Source organism: Pseudochaenichthys georgianus, chromosome 6 (genome assembly GCF_902827115.2).
Source record: "Pseudochaenichthys georgianus chromosome 6, fPseGeo1.2, whole genome shotgun sequence".
NCBI classification, from domain to species: Eukaryota; Metazoa; Chordata; class Actinopteri; order Perciformes; family Channichthyidae; genus Pseudochaenichthys; species Pseudochaenichthys georgianus.
Window position 1 is genome coordinate 27,383,080 of NC_047508.1, and position 26,433 is coordinate 27,409,512.

A 26,433-nucleotide genomic window follows, 5' to 3' on the forward strand; every position below is an offset into this window, starting at 1 on the left:
TAGTGAAACATCGAACGGAGTGTTATGAATGAGAACTCACACGTACACTCGCAACAAGGTTTTTGCTCATGATGCAATCATCAAGTCAGAGAATCTGTGAAATTGAGAGTGAATGCTTCATACATAATGATCATAACGCCTCACAGAACATCAACATTTTATCCACTAAAAGTGAAAGGCTTTATTTAAAAAAATGTTTTTGTATAATCACAGAAATGTACAGAGGGCTATTACTTTTAAAATTAAGACAGTGTCCCATTTAGCTCACAAAGAAATGTATGTTTGTAGGTATGGAAGCCGCTAATATCTTCCAGCAGCTCATGACATTGTGAATTATTTGAGTCATTCCAGGTGATTAATTAAATAATACTTGAAATTAGGGACACAATGAGTAATGGTAAGAGCAGTTTCATTCCTGACCTTGTTCAATTTTTAATGAGCTCAGTACGACGGAGACTACATTTTTATAAATGGAGCTATAGGCTCATGTGAATATTGGAGATAATTAAAGAGTTGGATTTCTGTACATCTGCAGGAATTTCTGTACATCTGCAGGAAAAAAAAGGGGGCCCATCAAGCAAGCTACACCACCTTGCAGTTGATAAGCATTCAGCGGTGTGATAAACAGAGAAGAATACTTTAGGAAACCCAAGAGACTGGTAATCTCAAGAGAGATCATCAGCTCATCACAAGGACCTTTGTATGCTGTCGTTCTCTGCCTCAGGAAGAGCACAGACGCTTCGTAAAACCTACTGCAGAGTGTCAAAGTTGAACAGAAGCGAGATTCACATAAACAAGATGAGAAACATCACAGAACACTTGACAAGTCGTGCCTATCATTAAATCTGTATAACAAATACACAGGAACCGCATTGTATGAAAGTTTGCCTGCAGTTGACTGAACAACCTAACTGGACACTTCTCGTGAGTCCCACATTCACACGAGATCTCATATCCCGTGTTATCTGCTCCACTTTCTTTAGCTAACTGATATCATGAGGGTTTTCATTTCAAGTGTCATTCCCTCACATTAACAGTTGTGTGCTATTCTTTGCTATTTGGAGCCGGCAGGCCTTGGTTACTTTTAATTACAGTGGGTAATGAGAGAAGAGATCCAAACTGTGAGACACAGAGTATTTTTAGATCTTGAACTTGATTATCTAACACAACGCTGCGGTCTCCTCAGACTTTGTTGAGAGATTTTGTGCCATTAATATGATTAAAATCACTGTGGATGGAGGGTTTTAGCTGTTTTAAATGATCAATTAAATCATTCAACTCATGCTTAAGCAGTTTACTGTAACAACCCCTTTCAACTTCATTTATTTTTACAACTTGATTATTTGTTTGTTATCCGAACTGGTGGTTATGTATGTAACTCACACTGCAGACTATATCTTTATATTTCAGCGACGTTAACTCAAAAGTCACTGAAACCGCAGTCAGGTATATCAGCATTTAACAGTGGAGGACCAGGGATTGTTGAATGCTGTTGTATGCTTTTCAGGAAGGCTGTTTTAATGAGCTTCAGATAATTGAGTGTTATTTTAATGGTGGTCAGATTGTCTGAGGAAATTGTGACTCAGTGATCTGTTTGTGCCTCTCTCATTTAAAAAATCAACATGTATTTATTTTCTCACTATTGCTCTGTAGATCAAATTTGACTTATATAGCCTAATAAAGCTCTCTGCATGAGGCGCGTGTTTTAGTCGCTTTTTTAATTGGAGAGAAAGAGTGTCTGGGTCTATTTGTGGTCTGGTGCAATGTTGAAAATGCCAGCTGTCGAGCATCAAAGCCTTGCTGGAACAAACCGTTATTTGGCATGTCCCTGCAACTTGTTGAAAATGCATCACTTTTTGTCATACAAAATAAGTTTTTCGACATTGTTTAAAAAACAAACAACCTCACATGGACAACTTATACATTTAATTGAAAATAAAAAAATCTAATTATGTGCTGCAAACCAAACATAAACATGTAAGCATTATTTCTTTAAAACGTTGTGCTATATTGTAGAAAATTACACTTTTACATTCCTCCCAGCCGTCTGTGGGAGGAAGGAAAAATCTTCAACACCTTCTGGAGTTATGACTGACAGCTGTGGCTGGGCCAGAGAGCCGTGAGCCAAGCCCTGTCACATAACGCATGCCCGACATGTCTATGTCCATCTGGGGTCCTACCTTTCAAACCACTGCCACCCCTGCTCTCTGCCTGCAGAGAGACCAAGGGACAAGAGGAGGAACAGCGTGAAGACAGCCTCTTAGGGCTCTGAGGGAAGCATCCAAAGCCAGCTGGTCTGGCTTTGAGGTAAATCAATGGGCAGAGGGGAACAAAGGCAGCCAAAAGAAGAGGAAGTGTTGTAGACAGAAAGAAGGGAAGACATAAAGAAAGCCAAAACTTGCAGAGTGGAGAAGTGACGATTGGAACAGCAGGTTCTGTGAAGGTTTGTGCAACAACAGCAAACAGGTGAGACACAGGTGTCAGGATGGGTCTGACTCCTTGTGCATGACGGAAATGTGATGCAAATTAACACATTGGGAGAAAAACGGAATGTAATGCAAAGTTGTATCTCTTATGTGATTGTGGATTTGAGAAATGATCTTATTCTACACATTATGTTGAAGTGAAACTTAACGAACTGATGTAAATACTGTGTGTTTTTGTGTTTTTGCTGACATTGTTGTTATTTGGTGCTGTTATCACTTTGGGAAGATGGGAGGCCTGAATGTTGACAGAAAAGTGCAGCCAAAAGAGATGCTGAGAGCAATTTGGATCCACCCTGTTGTCTGTTGACATCAGCCTGAACTCACTAACAAAGGTTGCACAGCAGAAACTTTACTGATTGAAAACACTCCAAGAAACCAGCTGGGGACTGCTTCTTTACTTATCGAGACCGGCATTACTCGCAATGCAGAGGAAAGAGCAAAAAAACAAACAAACACACAACACAGTTGTTTTATTAAAATAATTTTCATCTTACGTATTCAACATTTTGTGGTACATTTGGGATAGTTAATTTTTACTGCACAAAGTGTTTTTTGCCAAGGAATGCAATTTGAGCCCTTCAGAATAAAAAAAGGCAATTCATTCGCCATAATTTTAACACAATATAATTACCATACACTACAGAGATGATTTAAAAAAAAATATTCTCAATGAAAAGTTGCAAAATCTTCAATTTGGTATAGTGGTGAATACACCATAAACTGAAACAGCAACACATGATATTCCAAAGCTATCAAACCAACAAATAAAAGGACTACATTGCCCTACAATGTGGCTGGACTGGTGTGGGTGTGAGAAGCAGTACTACAAAATCAAGCATCACTGTGACAACAATAAGAACAATAACAATGCATTTTTGATACTTTAAATGGGCATGCATGTGTGATGCATACTTGTTTTACTTGTATTGTTCAGTTATCCTCAGGAGATTATAATGGACAAAGTGAATCTTATGTCTCAACCAGCCTGTTAAAAACCTGGCAGGTGTTTTCTTTTTCTTTTGGAACCTGAGTTTGCAAAGTAAAACAGAAGTGGAGGCTTAGACAAACTGCAGGAAGAGTCATTTATCCTGAACCGTGCATGGCAAATAGCCATGGGCACAATCTAGTGGAATACATTTGAAAAGAAGTTTGTTGTGAATTGGGCATTTCATTTAATACATATTGTGCTTTTATTGGCTACACAGGAACTGTGTTGCATGTGAATTAAAAGTCATTTGGACAGTTGAGACTCCTTGGCCTAGAGAGCCCTGAGGAAACAGTAGGGATGAGGAAGACCAGACACAGCCTTCTCCTATGGGACCGGGACTAACTGGTGAAAAAGGTAGCACAATACACTAGGGGCCAGGCTATACTAGACTAATACAAATGAGCTACACACAACAGCATGCAGCCATGCTTGTGAAAAGCCTGTCCCTTCATTAGTGAGCATGCGATAAAACAGGATGCCATTAGAGGAGGATGTCAAAATAATCACACACTGTTTTATTTAGCTGGGCAAATCACGGATTCTGTTTGCAGGGACGTCAGATTGATTTGAATGGTAATTCTAAAAAATATTATGATGTGGGTATACTTCACAAAAAATAAAAGTCCTGCATTTGAAATATTACTTCAGTAAACTTAATAATTATCTGCAAAATGTATCAAAAGAAAAATAACACAATATAACACAGTGGTTTTTTTGTCATATTTGTTGTTGATACTATATATCAATATAATAAAAACTGTTGATTATACTTGTGGTCAATTTTAACACACCTGCTTCCAAACTCCAGTAAAAACAGCCGTATAGGCCACGCACCACACCTTCTGTGATCCTGCACGTACACGTGACATGCTCAGATGCGAGTCCACCACGTCCCGCCTCCTCCTCTAATTGGCTGATCAACAGACGCTGCAGATTCTCATTGGCTGCGAGGAGTGCCCTTTACACCAAATTCCATTGCTGTTGTCTTAGAGATATGACGTCAAAGGCACCTAATGTGATGAGGCCGAGCCGAGTAATTTGGGAAAGTAGTCAAAAATATAAAGTCATTATTGAAGAAGAACAGATTGTACTTCCGTAATTATGTTCTCTCATTTAGAAAGTTTGGTCTGTTTTATGCTTTAACTGACTCACTTTAAAGACTTTTAAGTAGAAAGTTGTTATAGGAGTAAGACGACCGTTAAACAACAGCAATAACATTGAAAACAATAATTAGTTAAAACAGTCATAATCAGAAAGCTATAACACAATACAACATGTAGTGGATAAACAGAGACTTGTAATATTTATTCTAATGTTTTGCGGCTGTTTGTGTGTGGATGAGTGCGTGCGTGTGTGTGTTTGTGTGGGAGAGTGAGAGGGAGAGGGAGAGAGAGGGAGAGAGAGGGAGGCAGTTCGTCAGAAAAGGGGAGGAGTCTCTCGCTGACAAGAGGGAGACAGGCTTTTCTGAGTTTGTCAGCTCCCCCTAAAATAGCAGTCAGCGTGTAAATGTGAACTGAAATTACGTTTATCCACTGGAGCCACCGATATAGAGTGTCTATACACGGCGACTGACTTGGGAGTAAAGGTGAGTAACGGAAATAGAAACAATGTTGCGGAGTGTGGCGGCGATACAGTGAGTGAGAGTAGAAAAGCGCAAGAGGGAGACGTAGAGAGGATTTTGGAAACGGAGACGTGAACTGTAGATATCTATCTATCTGTTTATCTGTCTGCCCCTGGGTACGCTCAGAATTCAACATACACAGTTTAAAACCAGTATCGAGTGACTTAACATCAGTCATGTTGATTATCAGTAAGGTTTTGATGCCGCGAAACGTCTAAGTGTGGATTTAAAGGGTGCAGTCAGACGCGCGCTGTTGATATCAGTCATTGGGAGAAACTTTTACAGGATTCATCGTCAACAATATTGCGCCGGGAACAAGTCTTACTGTATGTGCTTCTTGAGTGTTTATTCGTGTATTAAGAGTGTTAAAACACTCAGTCGCAGTTAAACCTGGGATCGAAAGTCTGACATGCCATACTGTACTTTGTAAAACAGGCGCAACGTTTGGGAAACAAACATAGTCATCATAACACTGTTGAGCAATCAACACAACAGCAGATAGTTAACAGTGAATAACCCGCTAGAAGTGCTGATATTATATAAGGTTTTGCTATGTTTGAATATGATAACAACTTCTAAAAAACCTACTGGACGAAGGTAGCTTACTTACTTTTAAATATTGAGAGAATTGGTTTTTTGGCGCTAAAGCTTGCCAGTTTTCAACATTTGCCTAATTCTGGTACTGAAATCTATATGGTGTTGTCTCTCAATTCGACAAGAGGATACTTTTTGCCAAGCACAAGTTAAATGACAGCAAGCCTAAACTCAGTTTATTTTGGCACTTTAACATGACATACAGTAATGGAGGTCCTTGTACCTCATGGTATATTTCCTGATGATAAGTAAAGCTCTATAGGTTAGTCATTACTCTATTTAGGAGAGATTATGGGGGTTAAAGCTAACATGTTTTAGAGGTAATTGTTGTCTTTACAGACTACTTTTATATCACACTTTTTATTATTTAAAGTGATTATATTTCACATATAATTTTTTGCTCAGTTTGGTGCATGAGCTTGTGAGAGAGGATCTTAGCTGTGGTTCTTTGAATCTCTGTGACCTTAACCCCTCGCCAGAGTGGGCAATGGCCAACAGTCACCTGACCTTCTCAAATGTGTTCTAGTCTATACCTACATCGGCACCACTCATTAATATTGGACGGAAGGAATGGATTTTATTTAGTTGGAGCAGAAAATACTATGCGCTGAAAATTGTGCTCTATTTAATCCTCCCTTACAACCATACGAGTTATTTAAAAAATGTGTCATTGCTTGGTTAAAATCCAGCATATTTTGAAAATCAGCAAATTCCAACCATGTATAAGCATCCTTAGAAGCAATCTCTTTGTTTCTCTAATATACATGAACACATATTACTTTGCCTTAATATTTTAGTTCTTAAAGTATATCCCTCAGTTACCAGGATGGACCAATGACACATTTTCTATTGTTAAAGTATTTCTTCATGGACATGAGTTGTTGTAGGAGTATTGAAGCATACTTTTTCACTGTCCATTTAATGTTACTGCTGTACTTACGGCGTGTGCATTACCATACCAGCTGGTTGCCAGTGATTTCTAAAGCAAAGCAGTAAAGCACCCTTCAATCTGCAGTCATTAACTTGTGTGCTGCCCCAGGCCTCGCCAGTAATGGGCCTTGTTGCTCATGATCCACATCACGTGAGCTCTTATGTCTAATGTGTGGATGAGGGATCCTTTCAACGCTGCTGAAATGAATATCATTTTAACAAAGTATGTTGTGTATTAGTCAAAGGAATGAATAAGATGTCTGTGAAGGCACAGATAGAGCCATCACAAATATCTCTCTCATGCATGTGGTGAACTAACCTCAGAGACCCCGTATATTTTACCTTTCCCATTACGCAAACACGGTTTGATAATATGCCTGTTCGATTCCAGTGTCATTTAGTTGTAGTAAATAAAATAGATATTCCACGATTACTTCCACTGTTAAATGTTTTAGCCTTGTTACATGTTATGGTTGTGTGCCCCTGCATGTCTCTGTAAATGTGAGCAAGTGCGTGTTAGCGTCCTCACACAAGTTGTCAGTGGAAAGGGAGAAATGTGAGGTGGTGACGGTGTGAGGAACGGGCAGCTGCAGCATCTTTTACTGCACTCCTCATCCCACTTCAATCTCAGTGTCTCAGCTTCTCCTTCCAGGAGAAATGTAGAGTGTGTGGGCGAGTCGGATCTGCAATTAACGCTGGTTGTCAGAAAGAGAATGCTGGCGTTTACACGATGCCTCTGAATCACTGAGTGAAAGTCTTTCTCCTCCACTCTCCTCCTCCCAGGACATTTTTTTCAAGAAGGACACAAACACCAAAAAGCTGAAAGCCAAGGATGTACTGAGTTAAAAATACGAGGCAGAAGCTGAGCATTCTTGGTCCAATAAAGAGGATAGTGTTTCTTTGATTGTTTGGTAAGCCAAGCTATTTTGTTATACTGCATATTTAGCTTAAACAATACAGCAATTGTAGTCACAGTTGTTTTAGAATTGTTTTCTATATTTAATTATTTTTAAATCACTGTGAATACCATTTTTAAATAATTTGGCTTTATATTACATTGGTATCAGGGCTGGTTGTATTCTCAAAGCTTTAAAGCTCAAATCGTTTCTCTTTGGCGACACCTATGGTGGTAAGCAGTAATTACAGGTTATATTTTGTAGCTTACTTGTCAGAGATGATCATTGCTATTTTGTTGTTTGTTTGGCCTTAGTTACCGTTTATTCTCAACGCTAGCAGAGCCTGGAAAAACAATACGCTGCTCACACGCAAGTGAGTTCAAGAGGGTTGCGTTTGCTCCACCTACCCTATTTGCCAGACTGCTGTACAGCTCTACATGAAAACGTGTCGCTCTCTCTCTCTGTACAGATTGTGATTTTTCTCAGGAATGTCGCACACACACACCTGGTTCATAATACTGAAAGTGTAAGGGCTTTCATTGGAGGGCCATGGGCTTAATAACGTTAAGTTGTTCAATCAGATTATGATTTAACAGAAATGTTATTTTAGGAAAATCTTTGAAATTATTTAAAAGTAGTGATGAGCGATCTAGTAAAGAATGCACAATAACTACATGGTCATGATTGTTGAAACTGGCTACAAAAAGGTACTGAAACATCCAAACGCTTATTTATTCAATATAGACTTACATTTTTCATTGTGCAGTTAATTTTAAATGTAAGATATGTTTTAAAGACCACTAAAAAGATTGGCAATACTCAATCACATTGTAACTGTTCCACGTCTGTTTGACTAACAAAAGCACCTTAGTAAGATGATTCATTGTTTATTGGAGCTCTATCATCAATATGGAGATTCCAGCGTTTTCCTGTGAGACCTGGAGGTTGGATGCAGAATCTTGAGCCTGGCAGATAATGTGTTCGAACGCAGTTAACTGTGTACCGTCCCCTGTACTGTAGACTGAAGAGAAAAGGCTTTTACAAACAATTACTTGGCTGTTGGTGTTCAGAAAACCAACTATCAGACATGTTTTATTTAAAACAAAAACTATACATCATTTGATTTCAATTTAAGAGCCACTTTACACTATATATATAATATTCTTTCTAGGTTAGTTCTAAGCACTCGGGTGTCAGACAACGTCAACTTTCTGAATCTTACTTGTCATTTGACATGGTGGTTGATTCAAAGTTAATGGAATTTTTATTAAAATACACTGCAAACTATTTAATAGTTTTAAAATACCATTCATATTGTACTCTAAATGTACTAGGAATAGTAGTAAATCACTTGGTTATCACTTTCAGGCACTTTTCCCTTTTCAAATATCTATAAATGATAAAAGCAATAATAGAAAATATGGCTCTTAGATTACACAACTGAACAACAGTGCCTGTCAGAATAATCTCCAGTATTGTTCAGGCCCTCGCTCTAATAGCCTGAGGTAAGCTCAGAGGGTGAATGTGTTACTCACTGAGGCACTGTTTGTATAGCAAGACAGAGAGCAGTGACCTTTCAACTGTCCTGCCCTTGACTGAGACCTCTGCTGGTAAGCCACCCTGTTTGTCTCACTCAGCACATGTGCTGCTGAGCAGGGCAGAGCAGCTTAAGTCCGCACTGTCTTTTCCTGTCTCTGCTGCTCTTCCAAATCAGGCCTGACTTGAGGTCTCTTCACCTTTTCAACCTGGACCACACAGGAGAAGCAGCAGGAACAGCGCAAAGCAGAGCCGCTCTCTAAAGCCGCTGCTGATCTGCTTTCGTCACTATGATCCTCGTCTCTCTCTCACTGCACTGGTCACTGTTGCTATCAATACAAACAACAGTAGTATCATCCTAATTTTTTTAATTTATTTTAATTATTATTATTTGTAAAGCATAATTTCTTGTGATTTACATCGGCCGCTGACTTCTGTGTTACGTTCTGGCAGTACATGTTCTCCAACGATCAGAAATGACACATGCACACTGTGGTTTGGGGAGACTGTGGAAGCATGCGGTGGCGGAAAGGTGACGGTAAAGTCATTTAGCACCTTTCTGATGTGCCTCATCTTGCTTCTTTGGCTTTTGGAGTGCAAGACAAACCACAGCATTGCACTGTGCACCATCTCAAAACACATTCATTGGGCAGATAAGTTGAATGTGTGTCCTGTGGTTTGGTTAGTCACTGTATTTTAGGTTGTTTTCTTATTGTTGTTTACACAAAATAGACATTTGCCTGCATGAAACAGAATTATAGTGAGTGACTGTGTTGCTACTTAATACTGTGGAGATGTTATAGTAAAACGTGTAAGGAGCAAAACTGATAGTTGAAAGGAAGTTAAGAAAGACATCTCTTTGCTGAGTTGCATTTTAACTGAATTTTAATGAGACTCTGAAAAAAAAAACATGAATCAAAGGAATATATTATAATCTAATTTGCTAGATCAAAAGATCTCCCATGATTGCTAATATACCCCACTGTATTGCATTCCTGATGTTCTACTGTAGATCTTAAAAAGCATCGCTCACTTGAGATTTAACTTCTCGGGCTTTCTATACTGTCGATTAAGTAGAAGCATCAGGAACAAACAATTGAATTATGTGCAAAGTAAACTTTCTTTCTTCAAGCTCTGTGTGATGAAACTGCTTATACTGTTGTTACCAAGCACTAAAATAGGCGTTTGGAACATTTAATGTATCCTCCTTTTATACTACCCAATATAGAAGGACGTGTAGTCAATAGAAAAGTGTTTATCAATGGCTGGTGTAGTAAATACAGCTGTGAGACTTGGGTGTCACATCTCCTACTGCGAGCACGGAGTCTAAAAGTCCAGTAGCTGCTGGAAGGAAGATCTCCTGCAGCTGGAGACCCCGTGGCCTCCTGAGCCACAGGAAGGAGGTCTGGTCTGCGATATCGTTGTTTTTCTGTTTGTCTGAGAAGCCTGAACAAGGACAGCTGGGGGGGGGGTGTGATTCCTCCCATTATTCTGCAGCACACAGCAGCCATATGAACAGGGAAGGGAAGTGACCCAGCCCCCTCCCGTCTCTGGAAGCTGCCCCGGCCCACCGCAGGGCTCTGACTTGGAGTTCAAAGTTGTCTTCCTCTCTGCTGTTAGGGTTTAGCTCGAGCAGCATGAACGCTGCAGCGCCTCATGCGAGTCATCTTTTAGCTGGAGCACAAGTTTTCAAACTACTTTACATAACACCAAGGTACAGTGTGTCGTGATGATTTGGTATGTGCAGTTTTAGGTTGACCTCGCCCCCTTTAGGGGAAGTGTAAGCCTGGTCAGGTATGAGTTTTAAAAGCCATGCTGTCGTCTTCATGCTTGTGCAGTTCAAACAGCATAATAAACATTGCTTCTTTTCCCCCTTTCAATGGACACACTCTCAAAATCTCTGGCAATCAATATTTATTTTAAAAACTCAGTCATTTTAAATAATAATGGTCATCATAAAAGCACCTCCAGTCTCTATATCCCAGCTCTCTGTGTGACTGTGATTGTGCAGTGAGGTGTTGAGTCTGCCCGCTGTTTGTGCGTCTGCCCGTCTGTCCTCTCCCTCTCTCCCAGTCCATTTTCCATCTGTGTGCTGTGGGCTGCAGATCTAGTAGAAAATGGTGTAGTGTTTCCACCAGTGAGCTGTGGCCAGCCTGTATTCATATCAGACTTTGTTGTTCTTGATTTTGTTTCCCTCCTCCCCTCAACCTCTGTTGCCGATCAAACTGCCAGAGGTGTTCACAATGGGGTTGAGATGGAGGATAATGGGGGGGGCTCCATCACGAGCCACTGGCCCTGGGACTCAGCACCAGAGGCTATGAGCAAACAGTTTGACTGAGAAGGTTCCTGGAGAGGCATGCAGCAGAAGGGCCTGGGGTCTCTCTCCTCTCTCTCTGTCTTTCTCTTTCCTTTCTTTCTCTCTTCTGTCTGACTCTCTCTCTCCATCACACTGTTTGCACACAGTGTTCATGTGACAGCTAGACAACATCATCTGATTCGAGAGAAACTGTGGGCTATAGCTGCAGAAATGCCCCTTAGATTATTTGCTCAATGCCGTTCATTGATGTCAATACCTTTTCAAATTGAGAAGACAAGAGAAAGAAATGTATCCGATTGAAGTCAGTTTTCCAACTTGTATCAGTGAAAAAGACATTATGCACATTTTGGGTCCCATACGGCCTGTAAAAGAAAAGGGCTTTCAGGAATAGTCTGCTATTGAAACTACTGATTAAAAACATCATGAGTCAGATTGGTCAAATTGAAAACTCCCTCCAGTGTACAGAAACCTAAACACATTAGAAACACGGTTGTTTTATACTTTCTAGCCTGTATGTGTCAGACAGTATTTTCAGAAATGAATGAGTAGTTGCTTTATTTGAAATGTTTTACATGAAATGTGTGAACAACAGGCCTGTATGAGATCAGTAGGCTAATTCTATAACATGAAATTGTAAAAAAAAAAAAAAATCAATGCTACTTCAGCCGGCCCCTTTCCCTGTTGTTATGACTCATGGCCATCCTCACTGCTCAGATTGCATAAACCTTTTATGTAATGGAACACTGTGGGAAAGAGGCATCGAGTGGAGGAGAGAAATGGAGGGAGAAAATGAAATATTTATTCCGAGCTCTTTAAAAGTTTTCCATTAAAAGTAAACAATAGGGACTACATGTATGTGCAAAGGAAAACAGTTTCCTTCCGCAGCGCTCAATATTTGTTTAGTTAAGTCTGCCTGCTGATCATCAAATACTGGGGAAGAGTTGAATATCTGGAATCTCGGAGTCAAATCTACATCCACAGTGTTTTCAAAGATGTGTTGAGATCGGAGTAAATGCGCTGCTGCTGAGACACATTATGCATGACGTCCCTAATATCCTTACACTGCGGATTCCCCCTGGAGGAAGATCTTGGTTCGTCTTCGCTGTTTACCATTTCTGAGTGCGGTTTGTGCAACTTCAAACGGCTGCCATGGCACTTAACTCAGCTCGCAGGGGTTCCTGGGGGGGGGGACTAATGCTCCCTATGGTGTTGGCATTAGTATGGTTCCCTTGTGAGAAGTCCATCTAATGATAGACAGCCATGCAAATGGACACATGCCATCGCAGCACATCAGACCACAGCGCCACACTGTAATGCAATGCAAATGTATAAACCTCTAGGACCATGCATGCATTAGTCTTATTTGTGCCTGTGTGTTTACAGTATGTGTCTGTGTTAGAAAAGCGGAAGTTAAAACATCCTCTTTCAGATATTTTCTCCAAGAGTTTACAGCAAACTATCCAACAAAACAAAAGTAATGAAATAAAGAAACTTGAGATTCAGATTTGTGACATATCACTCAGCAGGAGCAAAGTGACACAGTGTTCACCCATAGAGAGCGCTGGATACTGATGCTGCCATGTCAAGACATTGACTTGTTAAATTGACATACTGTCATAAGGAATGTTGGTGATGGAGGGCTTTTGCTCAGAGACAACGTTTGTTAAACCAATGGCGTTAATATGAAGTGAGTAGCTAGCTATTAGTTTGTCAATTGCGTTTTACAAATATAGCATGACATACTGAAGATAGGCCGATTAGAAGTTATTGCTCAGGTTGAGAAGGTTAACTCAATAGAGAAGTTTCTCAATTTGCTGCTATGGGAAATACTGGAGCCTCATTAGTTTGAAACTCTACTTGCACACTAGATTGTGACTATCCTGTCTCGCTTTTACATCCGAGCCACAGTGCTAAGCATTCAAGCTTTCAAGTCTTTAACGACAGTTCAAGTTCTTTTTTCAACCCATTTTCCAAATTGCATCTGTTCTTAATCTGGGGAACCAAAAATGACTTATACCTTTGCTCTTTTCTGCAAAATGGAAGAAGAAATTAACCCAATAAATGGTTTCCAAATCAATAAAAACCAATATAAATAATATTATAAGAAATAGATGTGTGAGGAAATATGTCATTTCTGGCTCAAACCATTTTTGGATTAGAAACAAGATATGAAACTGGGAAAAAAAGAAAATGAACTTGCAATCTCCAGGATATTTTTCATCCAAATATTTTGAAGAGTCTTTAACCTCTTAATTGTTGAAATACCTTCAGAACTTAAGTGATGTTAAACAACCTACAGGTTTTTCACAGATTGCTGTGTAATTATTTTTGGGATGCCTGGATGATTAGCTCTGTTACTCGATGTAACGGTAATACTAGAGGCCTAAACTACAGCAAGTTTGACACTATACAGGGTGTCCGCGGGGTTGGGCTGCTCAATTAATCGTATTTTAATCGCAATTACGATTTTGGCTTGCAACGATTATGAAAACAACATCATCGGAATAAAACGATTATTATTATTATTTTTTTATTATTATTATTTATTTAAAGGTGGGGTAGGTAAGTTTCAGAAACCGGCTCGAGATACACTTTTTGTTATATTCCATGGAATGCTCTTAACATCCCGATAGCAATGAATATCTTAAGTGCTTTGACAGAAAATCCATAAAAAAATTTCATCTGTAGAAGCCGTAATACTGTAAAAAGTACAACCAATTGGATGGCCTACCTGCCTGTCAGCCTTCCATCGGGGCACAAACTTATCTCGTGCCCTCATTGGTCATGTGCGCGTTCGTGTGTGTTGGAGGAGGGGCTCTATAAGGAAGTGGCAGATTTTCTCCGGTTGTGTTTCAAATTCTAGCGATCTAGAGCCGGTTTCTCAAACTTACCTACCCCACCTTTAAAAAAAGAAAAAAACATTATATATTTTTTTATTGGTTTTTTAATTGAATTGCACTTAAAGTTCAGGGTAATCAACTGTTTAAAACATATTACACATTTTCTTTTTCAATAAATTGATGTTTTCAAAGTAAATGGATAATTGTTTTTAATAATCGTGATAACAATTATTGACCCAAATAATCGAGATTATGATTTTTGCCATAATCAAGCAGCCCTACCGCGGGGTCTTAAAAAGTATTAAAAGTTGATAAATCAATTTAGCGAAAATTAAGGCTATTAAAAAAGTATTAAACGGCATTTTCCAAGGTATTACATTTTGTAGCTTGTTTTCAATAAGTATATATAAATTGTCCAAAGAGGTTGTATTCTACAGTTAGCCTGAATGTAATCATTGCGTAGGTGTGTAGTGTGATTCTGTGTAGTTTATTTATGGCATCCCGTTGGGTTTGACATCATCTGAACAGGACATCACACGCTCACTGCTTGATAGCGCGTGAAGGTCCGATTACGCCGGTTGTTAAACAACATCGTTATGGGAAAATGCAAGTTTGCGTCCAAATGGTTGGAAGATAAGGAGGAAGGACAATCAATACTGTATATAGTAAATGTGAGGTAAAGTGTGTCGCAAATGTAACCGGTTAGAACTCAGTGGCAATGAGGTCTTAAAATGTATGAAAAGGGTCTTAAAAAAGGTCTTAAAAGGTATTACATTTGACTTCAGGATTCCTGCATATACCCTGCTATAGCAACTACCGCAATACTGTTACTAAGATTTCTTAGTTGTCAAACACATACATTTTTAATGAGACATAATTCATCACCCTATCCTTGCATTAAGGAAGTTCTCATCATTTTCTTTGTTCTTCAAAGTTTTACTCAAATATGCAGCAAGGGATTTACCTTGAGCAGGAGAGTAGCTTTTCGACATGAAATGGATATAACTGTTAGGAGAGGGTCATCTCTTTATCCTTGAGAAACTGAGAATCCATTCATTGGCTGGGCTCGAGAACCTGACTGACGCAAATGGATCATTGGGAATAGAAGTGTCCCAGCAGTAATTATGTTACAACGCCGCTGCCGCACACTACCACTGAGGTGGGATGGGATGGGCGCGGGTGCTTCTTTTAGTCTTGTTTCCCTTACATCTTTCCACATAGTTAACACAGTCATACTCTCCTCTCTCTGTCTGACTCTCCCTCACTTCCTCTCTTGTTTTCTTTCTGTCTCTTTTTCATACACACACCAGCTATCAAACCAAATAGACACAAGAGTAGTGCAGTGGAAAGTTTCTGACTAACGTTTATCCAGCGAAATATCTCCTCCCTCTGTCTCGTGGCTGTTAAAGTGATGGAAAAGTTAGGCGCTGATCATGTCACCTATTTGTCACTTTTTGTCATGGATTCCCGCTGCCTGTGCCCCGAAGCTAAAGCAAAAAAATCTGTTTCATTTTTTCCCCTGGTATCCAGGGCTCTGTGGCAGTAAGTCAGTTAAAAAAGAGACATGAAATTAATGTAATGTCAATGGCGTTTTCTCATGAAACCCCAAGGCACTTAGTCAAAGTCACCTTGCATAGTCCTCCTGACAGTACTGTGAGAGCGAGATGGAGGATGTCTGTCTGGTAATGCTGTCAGCCCATGATGTCCTTTGGTTATTGGTTGTTATATTCACTCATTGTCATTCAGACTTTTTAGATTGGATACATGTCTCAGGTATTTATCTGAAGAGCGACATAACTCCATTCAATTGTCTGTGTAACGTGGCCCACAGTAAAACATTTTCTCAGTGAGAGCCGGTCCATCCTGAGGGGTTTTCTTTCCTTTTGATGTCATTTTGGAGGTGATAAGTAGCTTTCTGTCTCCTGGTCCCCGTCTTACAGCACCATCCCCCAGCCCGAGCAAGGTGCTAGCAGCATGGAGGATTGTTTGAACTTGCATCGATCCAATGTGGGATTACAGCTGGGTCATTGGAGAGTTGGGCTGAGCCACCAGTCATCAGGGCATATTAACCACTCGCTGTCTGCTTGGCTGCAGTTTGGGTGCAGGCTCTCAGTGCTGTCTTTGTCACTGTCCCCACTGTGCAGGTCACTGTCTCCTTTTGAACAATTCATTTTTTTATATACCTCAATTGAGTTGGGCTCAGACTGATTTAATATTCAGAGGAAACATTGCTTAATGAAATGAGGGCAAAGATGCTTGACGACCTTCTTACATGGCTTTAAACAGTAAGCAGTTTATGAAACATTTGCCAGTATTAATTTTACAATCCTACCATTTTGGCCTGCAGGTTTTTCTGTTTCTATGTTAGATTTTCATTCAACACCTTCAGGGGATTCCTATCATAACCACTTGAACAATGTCTTGAAATGGTATTTAAATTGTTCTCCAGTATGAAACATGTCACCCCAAGCAATGCTTTTCAGAGAAAGGGATAGAGCTGTAGAAAGTCCATATTTTGCAGACTGCCCCACCTCTATCTACATTTCTTAAAGCCTCCTTTTTCACTTTTCTGTTCGAATGCCCTTGCAATAGCTCTTATTAATTATATCTCATTAGTTGCCTTGGAAACTGAGGTGAGGGAATGTATAACATGAGTTCAAAGAACGAGAGAAAGAAAGCAAGGAATCATTAGAAAATGCCAGAAAAAAGAAAGAAGAAGAAAGAAGGGGGAGGGTTGAAACGAGGGTGTTGAGAAAGTGGTTGTTGAGGGATCAGCCATGTGTCAGATTAGCATCAGGAGACATTAACACTAGTGATGCTGCTGGGGCCACAATCCTGCCTTTCACTGCTGGAGAGGGAGATAAGCGTGCTCTCACAAAAGGGAAACAGGAGAAAGAGGGAGAGGGCTGGCTTGCCTCCACTCCCCTCAGGCCAACAGCCCTATTTACAGGTACAGCACCTCCTGATGAAAGCAAGAACAAAGAGGTGGATGTTCATTTCCTACTGCGCTGGTGTCAAGGCTCCATTGAAACAAATCGGTAAAACTGTGGATTTAGGCTGCTCCGCTTTATGTCTCCAGTCCGCTAGAAGCTAATCACAACTGAGCCAGTGTTTGACACTTTGAGTTCGATACACTTAAAAACGTTCTCATGGATTATTACACAGAACGTATCAAGGCACATCAGATTACTGCGTGAAGCTGTTTCATTCTCTCTGAAATGTAGTCAAAATCATGTTGTTTTATACATATGTACTAGTATTGTGAGGGCCGTGATTCATTCTTATGTAACCGTTGGAGTGTTTGAATAACAAAGAAAGGTCTCTGCCTACTAATTGTAAAGCGAGTGGCTGAGAGCGCGCACGTCGTCCAGTCTGTGTAATGATCCTTCCAGTAAACATAATAAGCACACAGAAGTGAAGCCACAGGAGATGAGCCTCTGTTGTTGTTTAGTCTCAGACTCACAGTCAGAACAGTAATAAGGGAAGGATCAGAGGGGAAGGGTGTCCCCAAGGTGGTCCCTCCCTTTCTTCCTCCTCTCCATCTACGACCGGCTCCCTCTGACTCCCCCGCAGACGGCGTGTAGAGGGGTCCTGAATAACAGGAAGTGGAGGGGCAGGAAGTTGAGACTTGTCTGCCACGGCCTGTGGTAGGATACTGAGGCTAACGCTGCTTTACACAGGAAACACAACTGTCACGGCTCTGCTCGAGACTTTGGCCTCTGTCCATCACCTTCAAAGAAGAAGTGGAGGCATGATTGCAGCATATATATATATATATATATATATAGGGTACTTCTTCAACACAAGTCTGAATGAACTCATGAATGAACTCATGAATAACCTTTAATGTATTCATTTGAGATGTTCAATGGTGGTCGGTCAGTTTGATTAACCTATATTACAAACATGCAGAAGAACACTGGCCTCTTTTTTCTTCATTAGACAAACTCTCTAACATACATCTTCTACGTAGTCTTATCTTTTATATAGGACAACAGTTGAGGGAGTAATGCCTCAACTTTGTGGAGTGAACTCAGCCTTACAAGTAGCAAGGGAGGAGGACGTGCTTGATCCAGTAATTACTCTGGGAATTGAGCATGTTTTATTGATTGTGAAAGGGCCAGGCCTGTCACCAAGCCTCCCAGTGTCTCCGTGGTCTGCCTTTAGGGAAGAGGGGACAGACTGGACCACCTGTCACTTGACCGGTCTTACACCTCGTCATGGAATATCAAATCAACTCTGGTAAGAAACGGTCATAAAGCTTGGTTTCTTTTATACATACAGCGTGCATGTGTATTTAACAGAAGCTACAGTAAGGCATGTACTCATTCTGTTAGACATGTCATATTGACTTTGTGTCAAGCTGTGGTAGTTCCTATGGCGACAAATACTCTGCGTATTGATTTATGTGATACAAATGGTTAGTAAGCAACTTTGAGAAGTGCTGGACTGGTTTATATCAAAGTGGTCCAGGTGTATAATATCAAGGTCTTTTAGAAGAGATACAAAGAGATGCTTTATGTGTGTGTGTACACACTAGTGTTTGCACAGATTTCACCTTCACACCAATCCAAATCCGATACGTGTTGGTTAGAAGTTTTATGACATTTTTACATTAAATATTCCCTTACTTGGTTCTCCATCCATTTTGCCAGATCAAAATCAACTTGCAGCTCAACCATCAGTTCTTTTTAACGTCAGTCTCTGAAGGGGTTTTGCTAATAAGTTGTAACATCTGTTATGTTTCTTGCACTTTGTTAAAGATGTAATAGATGTTTTGCTAAACCTACTGTAAGCATGTTAGATTACTGCTGTAAATGATTACAGTCATAACTTTGTACACTGGTAATGACTGAAGCTATTTTTCTGCCTATCATTATGAGCCAAATGTTATGATTTATTGCGTTGGGACTTTTGTAGTAGGGTTCCTGTTTACATCTGTTTACATAATTGGCTTTATGTTCGTTTATTGTTTATATATATTTTTTCAGAATTTGTTGAGCAACCATTGTGAATTTGGTCAGGTATTGAATTGATGACACTCATTTTTGGAGATCTTAAACTGTAGTGACTGTATGCATCTTCTATGTTGCCAGGACGAAGATGTGTTTGAAGCACTAACATTTTCAGATGTGTAGTTTTTTCGCAACCAAGCATGTTTGTGAACACATTTGGACCCCGAGGTACTTGTTTGAGTCCACCCCCTTCCTCTCCTTGGATGAGGGCCTCCTGTCCTCTCATAGTCCACCACAGGCTCATAGGTTTAGCTGATATTGAGCTTCAGGTGCATTTTGTTGCACCATGTGAGGAAGCTCTCTATCAGTCCTCTGTTCTGTAAAAATAGTCTCTCAGTGTAGACAGCATGTTTCTCTGTGGAGTTATACATATCAAAAAGTGATAACTCTCCTTTTACCAAAAATACACTTAACACATTCCTTAAAAGTCTACACTGTATACATTTGAAAAGTCTGGACAGTCAAACTGCAACTTGACTTGGCAGTGGCATACAAGTCAAGGCGGTAATTGTAGCTATGTTTATCTCTTCGTCTCTGTTTCTTGCACGTGCACACATGCACAAAGAGCACATGACGCTGTACCCTCCTAACACTCGAGAAGTCAGAGTGTCATGCACAAACATGTACTCGGCTACAGTGCAGGCTTTGTTCTGACCATCTTTTGACATGTCTATCTGGGTAGAAGAAGAAGAAGAATGTCTTTATTTGAAGTAACTTGAAGTATGTTGTGAAATGATCAACCACAGCATTAGATGGAGTGATCATTGATATCCTGAAATGTTTTGTTTTATAGCAAGTAGTTCTAGCTATCTAAACACTTTTGATGAATGTGGACACGAAGTTGGCAGCGCGGCACACCTGCAGTCTGAAGTCCCTCTCAGCTTGTCATTTCATATCTGTGTAAGAGAAATGTCATGACACAGTGTATTACGTCTCTAGACTTGAACTGTCCTGCTGTGACAGCTTCTCTGCATACAGAGAGGGAAGGATGTGCGTATGTGAGTGTGTGATTTGTTTCTGATCTATAGTTTAACACTTTGGTTACATAGATAAACACATTCACAAACAGAACTTACTGTGGTTAATTCAGACCAGCCTCAACAAATGATTACAGATAAGGCCACCTCAGATAAGCTTCTCTAAACCTTCACCAAGATCGTTCGAAGGCACACAGATAAACTGTCAAATACTGTAAAGTAGGGCTGTTCAGGGTAATCAACTGTTAAAAACATACTGTTCATACTGTTTTTCAATAAATGGATGTTTTCAAAGTAAATGGATAATCGTTTTTAATAATCGTGATATCACTTATTGACCCAAATAATCGAGATTATGATTTTTGCCATAAAGTAGTGCATTGAAATTCAAAGGCGACCAACTTTCTCCAACTATCAATAAAAGCAGAGTGTATAAACTGTCTTAATCTACTGATCGCATACAAACACAAACATAAAGTAAGAATATTACATTACAGTACATTGCATTTAGTTGACGCTTTTATCCAAAGCGACTTACAATAAGTACATTCGACCAGGAAGACACAACCTTGAAGAAAACAGAATCATATAAGTACATCAGGTTTCATAGAGCCAAACATTTCAAGTGCTACTCAACTGGCTATAGATAAGCCAGTCCTTTATTAGTATATAAGTGCTCTGTTAGCAGTGCTTTGTTAGTAATTCTAGCGCTCGAAGTGGAGTCGAAAGAGATGAGTTTTCAGTCTGCGCCGGAAGATGTGCAGGCTTTCTGCTGTCCTGATGTCAATGGGGAGCTCATTCCACCATTTTGGAGCCAGGATAGCAAACCCACATGTTTTTGCTGATGGGAACTTGGGTCCCCCTCGCAGCGAGGGTGCAGCGAGTCGTTTGGCTGATGCAGAGCGTAGTGCACGCGCTGTGGTGTACAGTTTAACCATGTCCTGGATGTAGGAAGGGCCAGATCCATTCGCAGCATGGTATGCAAGTACCAGTGTCTTGAAGTGGATTCTAGCAGTTACCGGAAGCCAGTGAAGAGAGCGGAGGAGCGGCGTGGTGTGGGAGAATTTAGGAAGGTTGAAGACCAGACGAGCCGCTGCATTCTGGATGAGCTGCAGAGGTCTGATGGCACATGCAGGTAGACCAGCCAGGAGGGAGTTGCAGTAGTCTAGGCGTGAGATGACGAGAGCCTGGACCAGAACTATAGGTTACTTACGTAACCCCAGTACTAAGAGAAACATGAAGTGAGATGTCTCACTATGGGATGCGCCTCATCGCGGAGCAAACAGAAGCATCAATCTCATTACGCCAATCCCGATTGGCTGGTGATCTTGACGTCAGCGTCAGGGGAAATCACCCCCTATAAGTAGCTTGCGCCACAACGCATGCGTCATTCAAAATAAGCACCTCTTCTCGCTTCACCATAGCAAGGAGGGCTGTCTGGTGAGACATCTCACTTCATGTTACTCTGAGACTGGGGTTACGTAAGTAACCTATAGTTCTCATTCATAACACTCCGTTCGATGTCTCACTATGGGATATTGTAGCTCCCGTATTGCCAGACGAGCTTATCTCGAAAATCACCGATCAACCAGAATTTAACGGGTAGAGTCCCGACTCAACAAGGTGTCCAGCACTGCTCGGGCCACACTTGGAGCAGAGACGTCTAGCCTGTAAAAGCGGACAAAAGTGAGCGGCGAGGACCAGCTCGCCGCTGCACAGATGTCTTGGATGGAAACACCCTTGAACAAAGCCCAGGATGTAGCCAGGCCCCGAGTCGAGTGAGCCCGCAGACCCGAAGGTGCTTGCAAATTCTGACTCGTATAGGCCAAAGCAATTGCCTCCACAATCCAGTGGGAGAGCCGTTGCTTTGTAACAGGCTTGCCCTTGTGAGGGTTAGCTAGGGCTGTGCAATTAATCGTATTTTAATCGCGATTACGATTATGGTTTGCGACGATTATGAAAACAGCAAAATTGACAAAATACGATTATTTTGCTGGGTGCGCTTTCGCCCCTCCCTAAAAGCCCACTCGGCCACGTGGTGGGAGTGACATGTGTTGTGAGTGTTCAGCGCGAGCGAAGATGTCAGAACAAGAGCAGCAACTCGTTAAAAAGAAGGGTAAAACTATTTCCACTATTTGCAAGTACTTTGTCATTACATTTCACATCGCTAAAGATATGTGCCCAGTTAGCACTGTTAGCAACCAGGGCTTCAAGCAACTTGTCAACACGTTGGACAAGCATTATGCGATGCCGTCTCGGTATTATTTCAGCAGGTCTGCGCTGCCTGCACTATATGACAAATGCCGTGGGGAAGTTGAGAGAGATGTGGCTTCAGCTGACTACTTTGCTACCACAACAGACCTATGGTCTAGCCCAGGGGTGCCCAACCAGTCGATCGCGAGATGTGTCTAAAAATAGAACAACAATAGTCTGTTTTATCGTTAATGTCCTGTAACATAATCTTCCTGTGCCAGAACACTTGAATGCATCAAAGCTTTGTGATTGGCCGGCGTCACCCCATGTGTCGGGGCGTGGCTGAGGGTCTTCAGTCCAGGTGGCAATATTGTCACCTGCCTGCGCTCATCTCTGAAACCAGACCATGTAAACAGGCTGGTGTTTCTTGCAAAAAATCTTTAAGAGATGACATGAGCAGCCTTACCAGCATTTGCCATGGTGGCCTAAACATTTTTATTTGGTCTTAAATTGTAGTTCAACATTTATTTCCTGTTACTTCTGGACCATGACGGTTGGCCAGCCTTCAACGTTTAACTGAGTGGAATATGTTGAATATGTTTTACCAAAATGTTGGCTATATGTTAAGGAGTTGTCAGTAGGTTGTGACAGTGCACTGCATCATATTTGATTTAATTTATTTTGGTCTAATTTATTTTTATTTATCATATTAATAATATATGTTTAGTATGGTTTTGGAAGTGCGCTACAACATATTTGTTGATCTTGTTTATTGGTAAAATATTATTTGTTTTAAAGTTCAATAAATGGTCAATGAATAATCGTCAAAATAATCGTGATATCAATTATTGACCCAAATAATCGTGATTATGATTTTTGCCATAATCGCACAGCCCTAGGGTTAGCCCAGGACACGAAGAGTTGGTCATTAAGACGAAGCTCCTTTGATCTGTCCATATATGTGTGTAAAGCCCGGACTGGACACAACAGATCCTGCTGCTGCTCCCTGGAGGAAACCAGCGGCGGAGGAAATGCCTCAATGTCAATTGGGGTACACGAACCAACCACCTTTGGTGTAAAGGCAGGGTTGGGCTTCAACAACACTCTTGTTTGCCCTGGGGCGAACTGAGTGCATGAGGGATGTACAGACAGTGCATGAATATCGCTGATCCGCTTGGCGGATGCCAGGGCCAGTAACAGCACTGTCTTGAGTGACAGATGTTTCATGTCAGCTCCTTCCAGGGGTTCAAATGGGGTCATTCTGAGCCCATTTAAAACCACTGCCAGGTCCCATAAGGGCGACCTGGAGACAGGGAGGAGCCTGCGAGCTCCCTTCATAAAACGGCAGACCAAAGGATGTTGGCTAGCCGTCTTACCCTCAAAGCCCACATGGCATGCAGCAATAGCAGCCAGGTACACCTTGATCGTGGAGAAAGCTCTGTGTTTATCGATCAAATCCTGTAGAGATGATACAATCACCCCGACAGGACATTGAAAAGAGATGTGTCCTTCTTGAAGGCACCACTCCTCAAACACCCTCCTCCAAAGAGACCTGGTGGAGGAAGCTCTCGCACTCTGAATAGTGTTTATCACCTTCTGAGGGAGTGCCACTGTATTCAGATTGTACCACTCACGGGTCAGGCCCATAGTGCCCCGCGCTCTGGGTGTGGGTGAAGGATCGCCCCCCCCCCGCCTGAGACAATCTGTCCCTGGGTGGTGGGGGCTGCCATGGCTGCCCGCACAACAGCTGATATATCTCCGCCAGCCCGTACGTTGCGGGCTAGGGCGGAAACATCAGAGTAAGTGTGTGGCGTTGCTCCTTCACTCTGGCCAGAGTTGGGGGTATCAGAGCCAGGGGTGGGAACGCGTACAGAGGATCCGGAGGTCAATCGTGTACGAGTGCGTCCCCGCCTAACAGTGCGTTTAAATCGTGCATTAAAGAGAACAGATTTAACGCGGCTCCGCCGTAACGCACCCACAGCGGACTCACGATCCTTGGATGTGGAGTCCAGCCTGCATAGAGTGGTGCACCTCTGGACAGTAGTTCTGTCCCGAGGTGCATCACTCCCGGTACCTGTGTCGCTCTCAGAGAGAGGAGACGTCTGCCGCTCCAAGGGATCAGTTTGTGTGCTTCTCTCTCTCCAGAATATGGGTTGACTCTCTCTGGGCTTGTGAAAACAGATAATGTGCAACTGTTTTGAGAAACCCAGGCAGATGTCGTGAGTATCTCCTGCTGTATGCTCCTTAGAGCCAGCTGAGATGTCACGCTTACGGCTCCAGCCGGCACTGCGCATGCGCGTGACGGTGGTGCCCTTACAGCTCCAGCCGGCACTGCGCATGCGTGTGACAGTGGTGCCTTCACAGCTCCAGCCGGCATTGCGCGTGCGCGTGGCGGTGGTGCCTTCACAGACCCGTCAATAATCCGCCTTTTGAGAGATGCCGTAGCTGCTCTCAAAAGGGGAAAAAATTGGCGGGCTGTTTATTGGTTTTATTGATTTTCTTTTCATCTTTTTGAGCTGCGCCCTCGGCCTGAAGCCTGGATGCGTCAGCGGCAAATGTTTTATGACAGAGGAATCAATCAACATGTGACATGTGTTTGTGCGGACTTGAGGATGGTGTTTAGGCATCTCTCGAGGCGGCGGGAACACATTCACGGAGGGAAGAAGGAGGGGCTGTCACGCCACTCGCTTCTTCTTCCTCAACTGCTGGCCGAAATTCTGGGTTGGCTGAGCCTGAGCTGCTTGCCCTTGTCTCCAGCCTGGGCTGGGGACTCGGGGTGGGCTGCTGCCTCTGCGTCTTCGGTGCTTTAAACCGAGCAGAGTTCGAGGCAGCCTGGGCAGAGGACTGCTGCTGCGAAAGTAGCGGCTGGACCCTTCGAGGGAGGCAGAGGTGGAGTGCCTCGTCCTCCCTCTTTTTCGTCTCACACCTCCTTTGCATGGAGGCGAGAGCGGAGCCAAAAATTCCCTCGGGAACGATGGGCATATCCAGCACATCCTCCTTTTCCCGGTCTGGGAGAGTGGTGAGGTTGAGCCATCTTGCTCTTTCCTGCACCACCATGATCCTCATTACCTTGCCCGTGGCCTGGACGGCGCAGCGTTGGACACGGAGACAAATGTCCGTGACCGCTGCCATCTCGTCCAGAGTGGCTGCCCCCGGGTTACCCGACAGGTCCTCGCAGAGCTCCGCTTGGTAGGCGGTTAGCAGCGAGGACACATTCAGGGCCCTGGCGGACAACGCTGCAGCTTTGTAGGACTTTTCAGTCATTGCTGACTGAAAACGGTCCGACTTTGCTGGCAGCGTGGGGTTCCTGCTTGGTGACGGGCCCACCGTTGGTAGAAGGTGAGCCGCTACCAGCGGTTCCATGGGCGGCATGCGGAGCAGGCCGAGCCTCTCCATTCCGTCGCAGTCTAGGGAGGAGGCACCCTGGATTGGGACCTTGTTGCTGAAGGGCCGGTCTCTCCACGAGACCGACACTTCATCCAACATTTCCGGGAAGACCGGGAGGAGTTGCCTCTTTTTGCCCGCTGCCTGGGGAAAGTGTTTCCCCTCGTAGCGGCACCTGTAGGTCTCCTTGGCCATTTCAGGCCACGGAACGTTGAGTCTGACCACAGCGCATTTGCACACGGCCTGCAGGTCCGACCGGGCGAAGCTGGTGCGCTATCGCCCGGGAGAGCAGCACTTGCCTCAGGCTTTGCAGCCTGAGCCGGTGACATGAAGGTGTCCTCTTCCTGTTCATCCGATTCGGACAGGAGGAACGCCAAGGCGTCCTCCTCTTCACCCTCCTCGTAGTCCAGCCCGAGGACATCCTCCGCGGGTGAGACGGGTCCGTGGACATGGGGGGGTCCTGTTCCGACAGGCTAGCTTGTCTTGCTAAATGTCGGCGGAGGCTCTTAACGGTGAAGCGGACACAATGTCCGCATGAGCCGGGTTGTCGATCGCGCCTCGGGCGTGTTCCAGCCCGAGGCAGGACGAACAGACCTGTTGAGCCACAGAGTCCCTGACTCCTCTGGTGTGAGGGAGAGGGGCGTCCATCTTGGTCG

General features: G+C 42.5%; 1 protein-coding gene across 7 annotated transcripts in view; it reads left to right on the plus strand.

Annotated features, from left to right (window-relative positions):
- The first annotated feature begins 2,201 nt into the window (after positions 1 to 2,201).
- mef2aa (myocyte enhancer factor 2aa) overlaps positions 2,202 to 26,433 on the plus strand; it is a 69,689-nt gene continuing 45,457 nt past the window's right edge. For 5 of the 7 annotated variants that reach the window (XM_071203502.1, XM_034085859.2, XM_034085861.1 and 2 more), the window contains exon 1: positions 4,896 to 5,059. The gene's annotated coding sequence lies outside the window, so the exon portion shown is untranslated. Of the gene's footprint in view, positions 2,467 to 4,895; positions 5,060 to 7,423; positions 7,531 to 26,433 lie in introns of those variants that run through there. The other 2 variants (XM_034085856.2, XM_034085858.2) reach the window with 2 other exon arrangements.